General features: G+C 39.1%; 1 pseudogene; it reads left to right on the plus strand.

Moving 5' to 3' along the window:
- Positions 1 to 369: 369 nt before the first annotated feature.
- LOC129636321 (olfactory receptor 5M1-like) lies at positions 370 to 1,383 on the plus strand (annotated as a pseudogene).
- The last annotated feature ends 11,438 nt before the right edge of the window (positions 1,384 to 12,821 follow it).

Genomic DNA, 12,821 nt, shown 5'->3' on the forward strand with positions numbered 1-12,821 from the left:
ATGTATAATATTAGATACTATATAATATATAATAATTAATATAATATTAAAATCAATATATTAATAAATGATAATTAATATACAATTATTGTATATAATATATAATATTATATACCAATATTTGATTAATGATATATGTATATATACAAACAAGGGAGAGATTGAGATACAGTGAGAAAATGCAGAATAGTACTGAGGTATAGGATTGAATATTTGTGCAGAAATCCTGATGAATTTGTTGAAAAATAGAAATTTCTTCACAGATGAATTGATCAATGAGTAAACGTAAGAGGTGTGGAGTGAATGCAGAGCCTGTCATACAGAATTCTTCACTTTCTTTGTCACTTTCAGTTCTCAAGGAATAAGAATATGTTTTCCCCAAATCACACAACAGTGACTGAATTCATTCTCCTGGGACTCACAGATGACCCAGTACTACAGAAGGCCCTGTTTGGGGTGTTCCTGGTGATCTACCTAATCACAGTGGTAGGAAATCTGACCATGATTGTGCTGATCAGGACCAATCCCCACCTCCAGATTCCCATATATTTCTTCCTCAGCCACCTCTCCTTTGTAGACCTTTGCTATTCCTCCAATGTTACTCCATATATGCTGCACAATTTCCTCTCAGACCAGAAGACCATCTCCTATGCTGGATGCTTCACACAGTGTCTTCTCTTCATTGCCCTGGTGTTCACTGAACTTTATCTCCTTGCTTCAGTGGCCTTGGATCGCTATGTAGCCATTTGCAGCTCTCTACATTACAGCACCAGGATGTCCAAGGACGTTTGCATCTTTCTAGTCACAGTCCCTTATACTTGTGGTCTCCTCAATGGTTTCTCTCAAGCCCTGCTGACCTTTCACTTGTCCTTCTGTGACTCCCTTGAAATCAACCATTTCTACTCTGCTGATCCTCCTCTGATAATGTTGGCCTGCTCTGACACTTATGTCAAAAAGATGGCGATGTTTGTGGTTGCTGGTTTCACTCTCTTAAGTTCTCTCTTCATCATTCTTCTGTCCTACATTTTCATCATTGCATCCATCTTGAGGATCCATCCTGCAAAAGTCAGGTACTAAGACTTTTCTACTTGTGGTTCCCACCTGACAACAGTCACTCTATTTTATGGAACCCTCTTCTGCATGTACTTAAGGCCTCCATCTAAGAACTCTGTAGAGGAGTCCAAAATAATTGCCATCTTTTATACATTTTTGAGCCCAATGTTGAACCCATTGATCTACAGTCTAAGGAACAAGCATGTGATCCATGCCATGAGGCATATGATTAAGGTAACTTTTTATTTCACAGAAGTACAGTTTAGGCACTTATTCATATTTAAGGTATCTGTAATAACGCAGGGGTTCCTTCAAGGAAAAGCCTATTAGTCTATTGTCACTATTAGTTTATCTTCATGAGTTCTCACTGATATTGCATAATTTCTCCTCAAAATTTATACTTTAAAGACAAATGTTTTCAATAAGCACATTTAATATTTTACTAAATTTATTCACTTGGGGACAAGTATTATATTAATATTAATTCAATCTGATGTGAACACTGCCAATCCATCTTCTTTGAATCAAATGGTCTACAGAGCTATAGTGAGGCTCAAAATAGGATGATTGTTTTTTAGCTTCTTTTAAAAATTTATGAAAAAGTTTCTTCTTCAATGTGTGATGTAGAACAATCACTCCAGTGCCTGACTAGGGAAATTTGAAGTACACGGATCACCCATAGCTTTAAAATTTTTATAAATTTTCCTCCAACCAATATTATAGATATCCTGAGAAACTTTTTACTCATTTATAAATATTGGTTGTGGTTTGCAATTTTGAAAATGAACTCTCAACACCTGTTTATGAGCTTTCACGAATAGAGATCCAATTCAGTCATTAATATAGTATAATGACAGTCTAGATATATTTTTTCATGTTTTTGCTCTAAATTATAACAAAATTATTGAGTAAACATAGCCTAGCACTTGGCTTCTGTAGACACAAGAATGCCCTAAAATGATATACAAATGAAGAGGTGTGTATATATCTTTCTGAAAGTGAACAGTGATATTTTATTTGGTTTGTAACTATGGCAGAAATCAGCTCAACACTGTAAAGCAATTTTCTAACAATTAAAAAAAATACAAAAGTGGTTGCTCATTATTTTCTAGGCAAGTCTGTTCCAATAGTGAGAAGTGTAAGTCCCTCAGTCGTGTCCAACTCTTTGGGACCCCATACAGTCCATGAAATTCTCCTGGCCAGAATACTGCAGTGTGTAGCCTTTCCCTTCTCCTGGAGATCTTCCCAAGCCAGGGATCCAAACCAGGTGTCCCACAATGCAGGCTTATTCTTCACCAGCTGGGCCACTAGGGAATCCTAAGAATACTGGAGTGGATAGTATATCCCTTCCCCAGTGGATCTTCCCGACCCAGGAATGGAACTGTGGTCTCCTGCATTGCAGTTGGATTATTTTCCAATTGAGACACAAGGGAAGCCGTCTTTTGAGAAAATCAATAGCAAAGAAAGTTATATAAAAAGATACATAATTCATCCACACTGATCCTTGCATTATTAGTGAGCTATATTGTTCTATATCGAAACATATATTTAATTTTAAATGGCCTTGAACGCTTCAGTTCAGTTCAGTTCAGTTTCTCAGTCATGTCCAACTCTTGGACCCCATGGACTGCAGCATGCCAGGCCTCCTTATCCATCACCAACTCCTGGAGTTCACTCAAACTCACGTCCATTGAGTCAGTGAGGCCATCCAGCCATCTCATCCCCTGTTGTCCCCTTCTCCTCTTTCCTTCAATATTTCCTAGCATCAGGGTCTTTTCAAATGAGGCAGTTCTTCTCATCAGGTGGCCAAAGCATTGGAGTTACTGCTTCAACATCAGTCCTTCCAATGAACACCCAGGACTGATTTCCTTTAGGATGTACTGGTTGGATCTCCTTGTAGTTCAAGGGATTCTCAAGATCTTCTCCAACACCACAGTTCATAAGCATCAATTCTTAGGCACTCAGCTTTCTTTATAGTCCAACTCTCACATTCATACATAAGTATTCTAATATTGTGCGTTCCGATTTTAACGAAGACCACAATAATAAGTGGTCATATGAAAGGAACTGCTATGTTTACTATAATGTGTTCAAATCATTTTCCAGAAAATCATCCAAATAACCTGAAGTTTTAGAAATCTGGGCTTCATTCTTAAGTCTCAGCTGATTAAGGCTAATTCTATGAAAAATATTATTTATAAATAAATAAAAAAGCAGACAGAAGTGAGGGAGTAACATTCATCAGTAGTATGTCCCAAATCAAAGGATAGCTTCTGTATTTAGTTGTTCTATTTTCTCAATAAGTTAAAACATTTACTTAGTCTTACAATTAACATGACAAAATTGGAAGCATTTGCCATGTATAAGTTTGAAGATTAATTTTTACTTGATGGTATTGTGCTTGTAACTTTCTACAGACTATGTATTTTTAGTGAACATTGTTTTTAATGTAGTATAATACACAGAATCTGAGTTAAATTCACCCATTCCAATCCATTTTAGTTTGCTGATTCCTAGAATGTTGACGTTCACTCTTGCCATCTCCTATTTGACCACTTCCAATTTGTCTTGATTCATGGACCTGACATTCCAGGTTCCTATGCCATATTTCTCTTTACAGCATCGGACCTTGCTTCTCTCACCAGTCACATCCACAACTGGGTATTGTTTTTGCTTTGGCTACATCCCTTCATTCTTTCTGGAGTTATTTCTCCACTGATCTCCAGTAGCATATTGGACACCTACCGACCTCGGGATTTCCTCTTTCAGTGTCCTATCATTTTGCCTTTTCATACTGTTCATGGGGTTCTCAAGGCAAGAATACTGAAGTTGTTTGCCATTCCCTTCTCCAGTGGACCACATTCTGTCAGACCTCTCCACCATGACCCACCCGTCTTGGGTGGCCCCACACAGCATGGCTTAATTTCATTGAGTTAGACAAGGCTGTGGTCCTAGTGTGATTGGATTGACTAGATTTCTGTGATTATGGTTTCAGTGTGTCTGCCCTCTGATGCCCTCTTGCAACACCTACTGTCTTACTTGGGTTTCTCTTACCTTGGGCAAGGGGTATCTCTTCACGGCTGCTCCAGCAAAGTGCAGCCACTGCTCCTTACCTTGGACGAGGGGTATCTCTCACCACCACCCCTCCTGACCTTGAATGTGGAATAGCTCCTCTAGGCCCTCCTGCACCCATGCAGCCACTGCTCCTTGGACGTGGGGTTGCTTCTCCCGGCCACTGCCCCTGGCCTCAGGCATGCGGTAGCTCCTCCTGGCCACTGGCCCTGACCTCAGATGTGGGGTAGCTCCTCTCGGCTGTGACCCCTGACCTCAGACGTTGATAGCTCCTCCTTGCCGCCAGCCCTGATCTCAGATATGGGGTAGCTCCTCTCGGCTGCGAACCCTGACCTCAGACGTTGAACGCTCCTTCTGGCTGCTGCCCCTGACCTCGGACGTGGAGTGGCTCCTCTTGGCCATGCTTGTGCATCATCGCACCCACCCACGCTTGTGTGCCACTGCAGCTACCCAGGCTTGAATGGATGACCATTATATCTACTACTGTGGGCAGGAATCCCTTAGAAGAAATGGAGTAGCCATCATGGTCAACAAGAGTCTGAAAATGCAGTACTTGGATGCAATCTCAAAAACGTCAGAATGATCTCTGTTCATTCCAAGGCAAACCATTCAATATCACAGTAATCCAAGTCTATGCCCCAATCAGTAATGCTGAAGAAGCTGAAGGTGAACAGTTCTATGAAGACCTACAAGACCTTTTAGAACTAACACCCAAAAAAGTTGTCCTTTTCATTATAGGGGACTGGAATGCAAAAGTAGGAAGTCAAGAAACACCTGGGGTAACAGGCAAATTTGTCCTTGGAATACGGAATGAAGTAGGGCAAAGGCTAATAGAGTTTGCCAAGAGAACGAACTGGTCATAGCAAACACCCTCTTCCAACAACACAAGAGAAGACTCTACACATGGACATCACCAGATGGTCAACACCAAAATCAGATTGATTATATTCTTTGCAGCCAAAGATGGAGAAACTCTATACAGTCAGCAAAAACAAGAACGGGAGCTGACTGTGGCTCAGATCATGAACTCCTTATTGCCAAATTCAGACTTAAACTGAAGAAAGTAGGGAAAACCACTAGACCATTCAGGTATGACCTAAATCAAATCCCTTATGATTATACAGTGGAAGTGAGAAATAGATTAAAGGGACTAGATCTGAAGGATAGAGTGCTTGATGAACTATGGACTGAGGTTTGTGACATTGTTAAGGAGACAGGGATCAAGACCATCCCCATGGAAAAGAAATGCAAAAAAAAAAAAACAAAATGGCTGTCTGGAGAGGCCTTATAAATAGCTGTGAAAAGAAGAGAAGCAAAAAGCAAAGGAAAAAGGAAATATATAAGCATCTGAATCCAGAGTTCCAAAGAATGGCGAGAAGAGATAAGAAACCCTTCCTCAGTGATCAATACAAAGAAATAGAGGAAAACAACAGAAAGGAAAAGACTAGAGATCTCTTCAAGAAAATTAGAGACACCAAGGGAACATTTCATGCAAAGATTGGTTCGATAAAGGACAGAGATGGTATGGACCTAACAGAAGTAGAAGATATTAAGAAGAGGTGGCAAGAATACACAGAAGAACTGTACAAAAAAATATCTTCATGACCTAGATAATAATTACGGTATGATCACTCACCTAGAGCCAGACATCCTGGAATGTGAAGTCAAGTGGGCCTTGGAAAGCATCACTAAAAACAAAGCTAGTAGAGGTGATGGAATTCCAGTTGAGCTCTTTCAAATCCTGAAAGATGATGCTGTGAAAGTGCTGCACTCAATATGCCAGCAAATTTGGAAACTGCAGCAGTGGCCACAGGACTGGAATAGGTCAGTTTTCATTCCAATCCCAGAAAAAGGCAATGCCAAAGAATGCTCAAACTACCGCACAATTGCACTCATCTCACATGCTAGTAAAGTAATGCTCAAAATTCTCCAAGCCAGACTTCAGCAGTATGTGAACCATGAACTTCCAGGCGTTCAATCTGGTTTTAGAAAAGGCAGAGGAACCAGAGATTAAATTGCCAACATCCACTGGATCATCGAAAAAGCAAGAGAGTTCCAGAAAAACATCTATTTCTGCTTTATTGACAATACCAAAGCCTTTGACTGTGTGGATCACAATAAACTGTGGAAAATTCTGAAAGAGATGGGAACACCAGACCACCTGATCTGCCTCTTGAGAAATTTGTATGCAGGTCAGGAAGCAACAGTTAGAACTGGACATGGAACAACAGACTGGTTCCAAATAGGAAAATGAGTACATCAAGGCTGTATATTGTCACCCCGTTTAGTTAACTTATATGCAGAGTACATTATGAGAAACGCTGGACTGGAAGAAGCACAAGCTGGAATCAAGATTGCTGGGAGAAATATTAATAACCTCAGATATGCAGATGACACCACCCTTATGGCAGAAAGTGAAGAGGAACTAAAAAGCCTCTTGATGAAAGTGAAGAGGAGAGTGCAAAAGTTGGCTTAAAGCTCAACACTCATAAAATGAAGATCATGGCATCTGGTCGCATCACTTCACAGGATATAGATGGGGAAACAGTGGAAACAGTGTCAGACTTTATTTTTCTGGGCTTCAAAATCACTGCAGATGGTGACTGCAGCCATGAAATTAAAAGACGCTTACTCCTTGGAAGGAAAGTTATTACCAACCTAGATAGCATATTCAAAAGCAGAGACATTACTTTGCCAACAAAGGTTCGTCTAGTCAAGGCTATGTTTTTCCCAGTGGTCATGTATGGATGTGAGAGTTAGACTGTGAAGAAAGCTGAGCGCCGAAGAATGGATGCTTTTGAACTGTGGTGTTGGAGAAGACTCTTGACAGTCCCTTGGACTTCAAGGAAATCCAACCAGTCCATTCTGGAGGAGATCAGCCCAGGGATTTTTTTGGAAGGAATGATGCTAAAGCTAAAACTCCAGTACTTTGGCCACCTCATGTGAAGAGTTGACTCATTGGAAAAGACTCTGATGCTGTGAGGGATTGGGGGAAGGAAGAGAAGGGGACGACAGAGGATGAGATGTCCGGATGGCACCACTGACTCGATGGACGTGAGTCTGGGTGAACTTCGGGAGTTGATACTGGACAGGGAGGCCTGGCGTGCTGTGATTCATTGGGTCGCAAGGAGTCGGACACGACTGAGGGACTGAACTGAACTGAACTGAATACACAGAATTGAAGAATTGAACTTAATTACAAAAATATTGCAATTCATTCACACCAGTCAGAATGGCTGCGATCCAAAAGTCTACAAGTAATAAATGCTGGAGAGGGTGTGGAGAAAAGGGAACCCTCTTACACTGTTGGTGGGAATGCAAACTAGTACAGCCACTATGGAGAACAGTGTGGAGATTCCTTTAAAAACTGGAAATAGACCTGCCTTATGATCCAGCAATCCCACTGCTGGGCATACACACCGAGGAAACCAAAAGGGAAAGAGACACAGGTACCCTAATATTCATTGCAGCACTGTTTATAATAGCCAGGACATGGAAGCAACCTAGATGTCCCTCAGCAGATGAATGGATAAGAAAGCTGTGGTACATATACACAATGGAGTATTATTCAGCCATTAAAAAGAATACATTTGAATCAGTTCTAATGAGGTGGATGAAACTGGAGCCTATTACACAGAGTGAAGTAAGCCAGAAAGAAAAACACCAATACAGTATACTAACGCATATATATGGAATTTAGAAAGATGATAACAATAACCCTGTGTACGAGACAGCAAAAGAGACACTGATGTATAGAACAGTCTTATGGACTCTGTGAGAGAGGGAGAGGGTGGGAAGATTTGGGAGAATGGCATTGAAACATGTAAAATATCATGTATGAAACGAGTTGCCAGTCCAGGTTCGATGCACGATACTGGATGCTTGGGGCTGGTGCACTGGGACGACCCAGAGGGATGGAATGGGGAGGGAGGAGGGAGGAGGGTTCAGGATGGGGAACACATGTATACCTGTGGCAGATTCATTTTGATATTTGGCAAAAGTAATACAGTTATATAAAGTTTAAAAATAAAATAAAGATACATAAATTGAAAAATACTGAAATCTTGACAGATTATTTACCAACTGAGCTATCAGGGAATCCCTGAATTATTCTAGATAAAATTAAATTTCAATTTTGAAAGAAAGCACAATTTACTTGTTATCTCCTGTTAAAGAAAAGTGCTCTGAGTATTTGGTATATATATTTTTATATTTAGTTTATATTGCAAACCATTATTTCATTATGTCAAGGTATCCCATATTTTTTATTTTTTTTTATTTTTTTTTAAATTTTATTTTATTTGTAAACTTTACATAACTGTATTAGATTTGCCAAATATCAAAATGAATCCACCACAGGTATACATGTGTTCCCCATCCTGAACCCTCTTCCCTCCTCCCTCCCCATTCCATCCCTCTGGGTCGTCCCAGTGCACCAGCCCCAAGCATCCAGTATCGTGCATCGAACCTGGACTGGCAACTCGTTTCATACATGATATTTTACATGTTTCAATGCCATTCTCCCCAATCTTCCCACCCTCTCCCTCTCCCATAGAGTCCATAAGACTGTTCTATACATCAGTGTCTCTTTTGCTGTCTCGTACACAGGGTTATTGTTACCATCTTTCTAAATTCCATATATATGCGTTAGTATACTGTATTGGTGTTTTTCTTTCTGGCTTACTTCACTCTGTATAATAGGCTCCAGTTTCATCCACCTCATTAGAACTGATTCAAATGTATTCTTTTTAATGGCTGAATAATACTCCATTGTGTATATGCACCACAGCTTTCTTATCCATTCATCTGCTGAGGGACATCTAGGTTGCTTCCATGTCCTGGCTATTATAAACAGTGCTGCGATGAACATTGGGGTACTCGTGTCTCTTTCCCTTCTGGTTTTCTCAGTGTGTATGCCCAGCAGTGGGATTGCTGGATCATAAGGCATGTCTATTTCCAGTTTTTTAAGGAATCTCCACACTGTTCTCCATAGTGGCTTTACTAGTTTGCATTCCCACCAACAGTGTAAGAGGGTTCCCTTTTCTCCACACCCTCTCCAGCATTTATTACTTGTAGACTTTTGGATTGCAGCCATTCTGACTGGTGTGAAATGGTACCTCATAGTGGTTTTGATTTGCATTTCTCTGATAATGAGTGATGTTGAGCATCTTTTCATGTGTTTGTTAGCCATCTGTATGTCTTCTTTGGAGAAATGTCTATTTAGTTCTTTGGCCCATTTTTTGATTGGGTCATTTATTTTTCTGGAGTTGAGCTGTAGGAGTTGCTTGTATATTCTCGAGATTAGTTGTTTGTCAGTTGCTTCATTTGCTATTATCTTCTCCCATTCTGAAGGTTGTCTTTTCACCTTGCTAATAGTTTCCTTTGATGTGCAGAAGCTTTTAAGGTTAATTAGGTCCCATTTGTTTATTTTTGCTTTTATTTCCAATATTCTGGGAGGTGGGTCATAGAGGATCCTGCTGTGATGTATGTCAGAGAGTGTTTTGCCTATGTTCTCCTCTAGGAGTTTTATAGTTTCTGGTCTTACGTTTAGATCTTTAATCCATTTTGAGTTTATTTTTGTGTATGGTGTTAGAAAGTGTTCTAGTTTCATTCTTTTACACGTGGTTGACCAGAGTTCCCAGCACCACTTGTTAAAGAGATTGTCTTTAATCCATTGTATATTCTTGCCTCCTTTGTCGAAGATAAGGTGTCCATATGTGCGTGGATTTATCTCTGGGCTTTCTATTTTGTTCCATTGATCTATATTTCTGTCTTTGTGCCAGTACCATACTGTCTTGATAACTGTGGCTTTGTAGTAGAGCCTGAAGTCAGGTAGGTTGATTCCTCCAGTTCCATTCTTCTTTCTCAAGATCGCTTTGGCTATTCGAGGTTTTTTGTTTTTCCATACAAATTGTGAAATTATTTGTTCTAGCTCTGTGAAGAATGCTGTTGGTAGCTTGATAGGGATTGCATTGAATCTATAGATTGCTTTGGGTAGTATACTCATTTTCACTATATTGATTCTTCCAATCCATGAACATGGTATATTTTTCCATCTGTTAGTGTCCTCTTTGATTTCTTTCACCAGTGTTTTATAGTTTTCTATATATAGGTCTTTAGATTCTTTAGGTAGATATATTCCTAAGTATTTTATTCTTTCCGTTGCAATGGTGAATGGAATTGTTTCCTTAATTTCTCTTTCTGTTTTCTCATTATTAGTGTATAGGAATGCAAGGGATTTCTGTGTGTTGATTTTATATCCTGCAACTTTACTATAGTCATTGATTAGTTCTAGTAATTTTCTGGTGGAGTCTTTAGGGTTTTCTATGTAGAGGATCATGTCATCTGCAAACAGTGAGAGCTTTACTTCTTCTTTTCCAATTTGGATTCCTTTTATTTCTTTTTCTGTTCTGATTGCTGTGGCCAAAACTTCCAAAACTATGTTGAATAGTAATGGTGAAAGTGGGCACCCTTGTCTTGTTCCTGACTTTAGAGGAAATGCTTTCAATTTTTCACCATTGAGGATAATGTTTGCTGTGGGTTTGTCATATATAGCTTTGATTATGTTGAGGTATGTTCCTTCTATTCCTGCTTTCTGGAGAGTTTTTATCATAAATGGATGTTGAATTTTGTCAAAGGCTTTCTCTGCATCTATTGAGATAATCATATGGTTTTTATTGTTCAATTTGTTAATGTGGTGTATTACATTGATTGATTTGCGGATATTGAAGAATCCTTGCATCCCTGGGATAAAGCCCACTTGGTCATGGTGTATGATCTTTTTAATGTGTTGTTGGATTCTGATTGCTAGAATTTTGTTAAGGATTTTTGCATCTATGTTCATCAGTGATATTGGCCTGTAGTTTTCTTTTTTTGTGGGATCTTTGTCAGGTTTTGGTATTAGGGTGATGGTGGCCTCATAGAATGAGTTTGGAAGTTTACCATCCTCTGCAATTTTCTGGAAGAGTTTGAGCAGGATAGGTGTTAGCTCTTCTCTAAATTTTTGGTAGAATTCAGCTGTGAAGCCGTCTGGACCTGGGCTTTTGTTTGCTGGAAGATTTTTTATTACAGTTTCAATTTCTGTGCTTGTGATGGGTCTGTTAAGATTTTCTATTTCTTCCTGATCGAGTTTTGGAAAGTTGTACTTTTCTAAGAATTTGTCCATTTCTTCCTCGTTGTCCATTTTATTGGCATATAATTGTTGATAGTAGTTTCTTATGATCCTTTGTATTTCTGTGTTGTCTGTTGTGATCTCTCCATTTTCATTTCTAATTTTATTGATTTGATTTTTCTCCCTTTGTTTCTTGATGAGTCTGGCTAATGGTTTGTCAATTTTATTTATCCTTTCAAAGAACCAGCTTTTGGTTTTGTTGATTTTTGCTATGGTCTCTTTTGTTTCTTTTGCATTTATTTCTGCTCTAATTTTTAAGATTTCTTTCCTTCTACTAACCCTGGGGTTCTTCATTTCTTCCTTTTCTAGTTGCTTTAGGTGTAGAGTTAGGTTATTTATTTGACTTTTTTCTTGTTTCTTGAGGTGTGCCTGTATTGCTATGAACTTTCCCCTTAGGACTGCTTTTACCGTGTCCCACAGGTTTTGGGTTGTTGTGTTTTCATTTTCATTCGTTTCTATGCAAATTTTGATTTCTTTTTTGCTTTCTTCTGTGACTTGTTGGTTATTCAGCAGCGTGTTGTTCAGCCTCCATATGTTGGATTTTTTAATAGTTTTTCTCCTGTAATTGAGATCTAATCTTACTGCATTGTGGTCAGAAAAGATGCTTGGAATGATTTCTATTTTTTTGAATTTACCAAGGCTAGCTTTATGGCCCAGGATGTGATCTATCCTGGAGAAGGTTCCATGTGCGCTTGAGAAGAAGGTGAAATTCATTGTTTTGGGATGAAATGTCCTGTAGATATCAATTAGGTCTAACTGGTCTATTGTATCGTTTAAAGTTTGTGTTTCCTTGTTAATTTTCTGTTTAGTTGATCTATCCATAGGTGTGAGTGGGGTATTAAAGTCTCCCACTATTATTGTGTTATTGTTAATTTCTTCTTTCATACTTGTTAGCATTTGTCTTACATACTGCGGTGCTCCCGTGTTGGGTGCATATATATTTATAATTGTTATATCTTCTTCTTGGATTGATCCTTTGATCATTATGTAGTGACCATCTTTGTCTCTTTTCACAGTCTTTGTTTTAAAGTCTATTTTATCTGATATGAGTATTGCTACTCCTGCTTTCTTTTGGTCCCTATTCGCATGGAAAATCTTTTTCCAGCCCTTCACTTTCAGTCTGTATGTGTCCCCTGTTTTGAGGTGGGTCTTTTGTAGACAACATATGCAGGGGTCTTGTTTTTGTATCCATTCAGCCAGTCTTTGTCTTTTGGTTGGGGCATTCAACCCATTTACGTTTAAGGTAATTACTGATAAGTATGACCCCGTTGCCATTTACTTTATTGTTTTGGGTTCGAATTTATACACAATTTTTGTGTTTCCTGTCTAGAGAATATCCTTTAGTATTTGTTGGAGAGCTGGTTTGGTGGTGCAGAATTCTCTCAGCTTTTGCTTGTCTGAAAAGCTTCTGATTTCTCCTTCATACTTGAATGAGATCCTTGCTGGGTACAATAATCTGGGCTGTAGGTTATTTTCTTTCATCATTTTAAGTATGTCTTGCCACTCCCTCCTGGCTTGAAGAGTT

Source organism: Bubalus kerabau, chromosome 21 (assembly GCF_029407905.1).
Source record: "Bubalus kerabau isolate K-KA32 ecotype Philippines breed swamp buffalo chromosome 21, PCC_UOA_SB_1v2, whole genome shotgun sequence".
Classification (NCBI taxonomy): domain Eukaryota; kingdom Metazoa; phylum Chordata; class Mammalia; order Artiodactyla; family Bovidae; genus Bubalus; species Bubalus kerabau.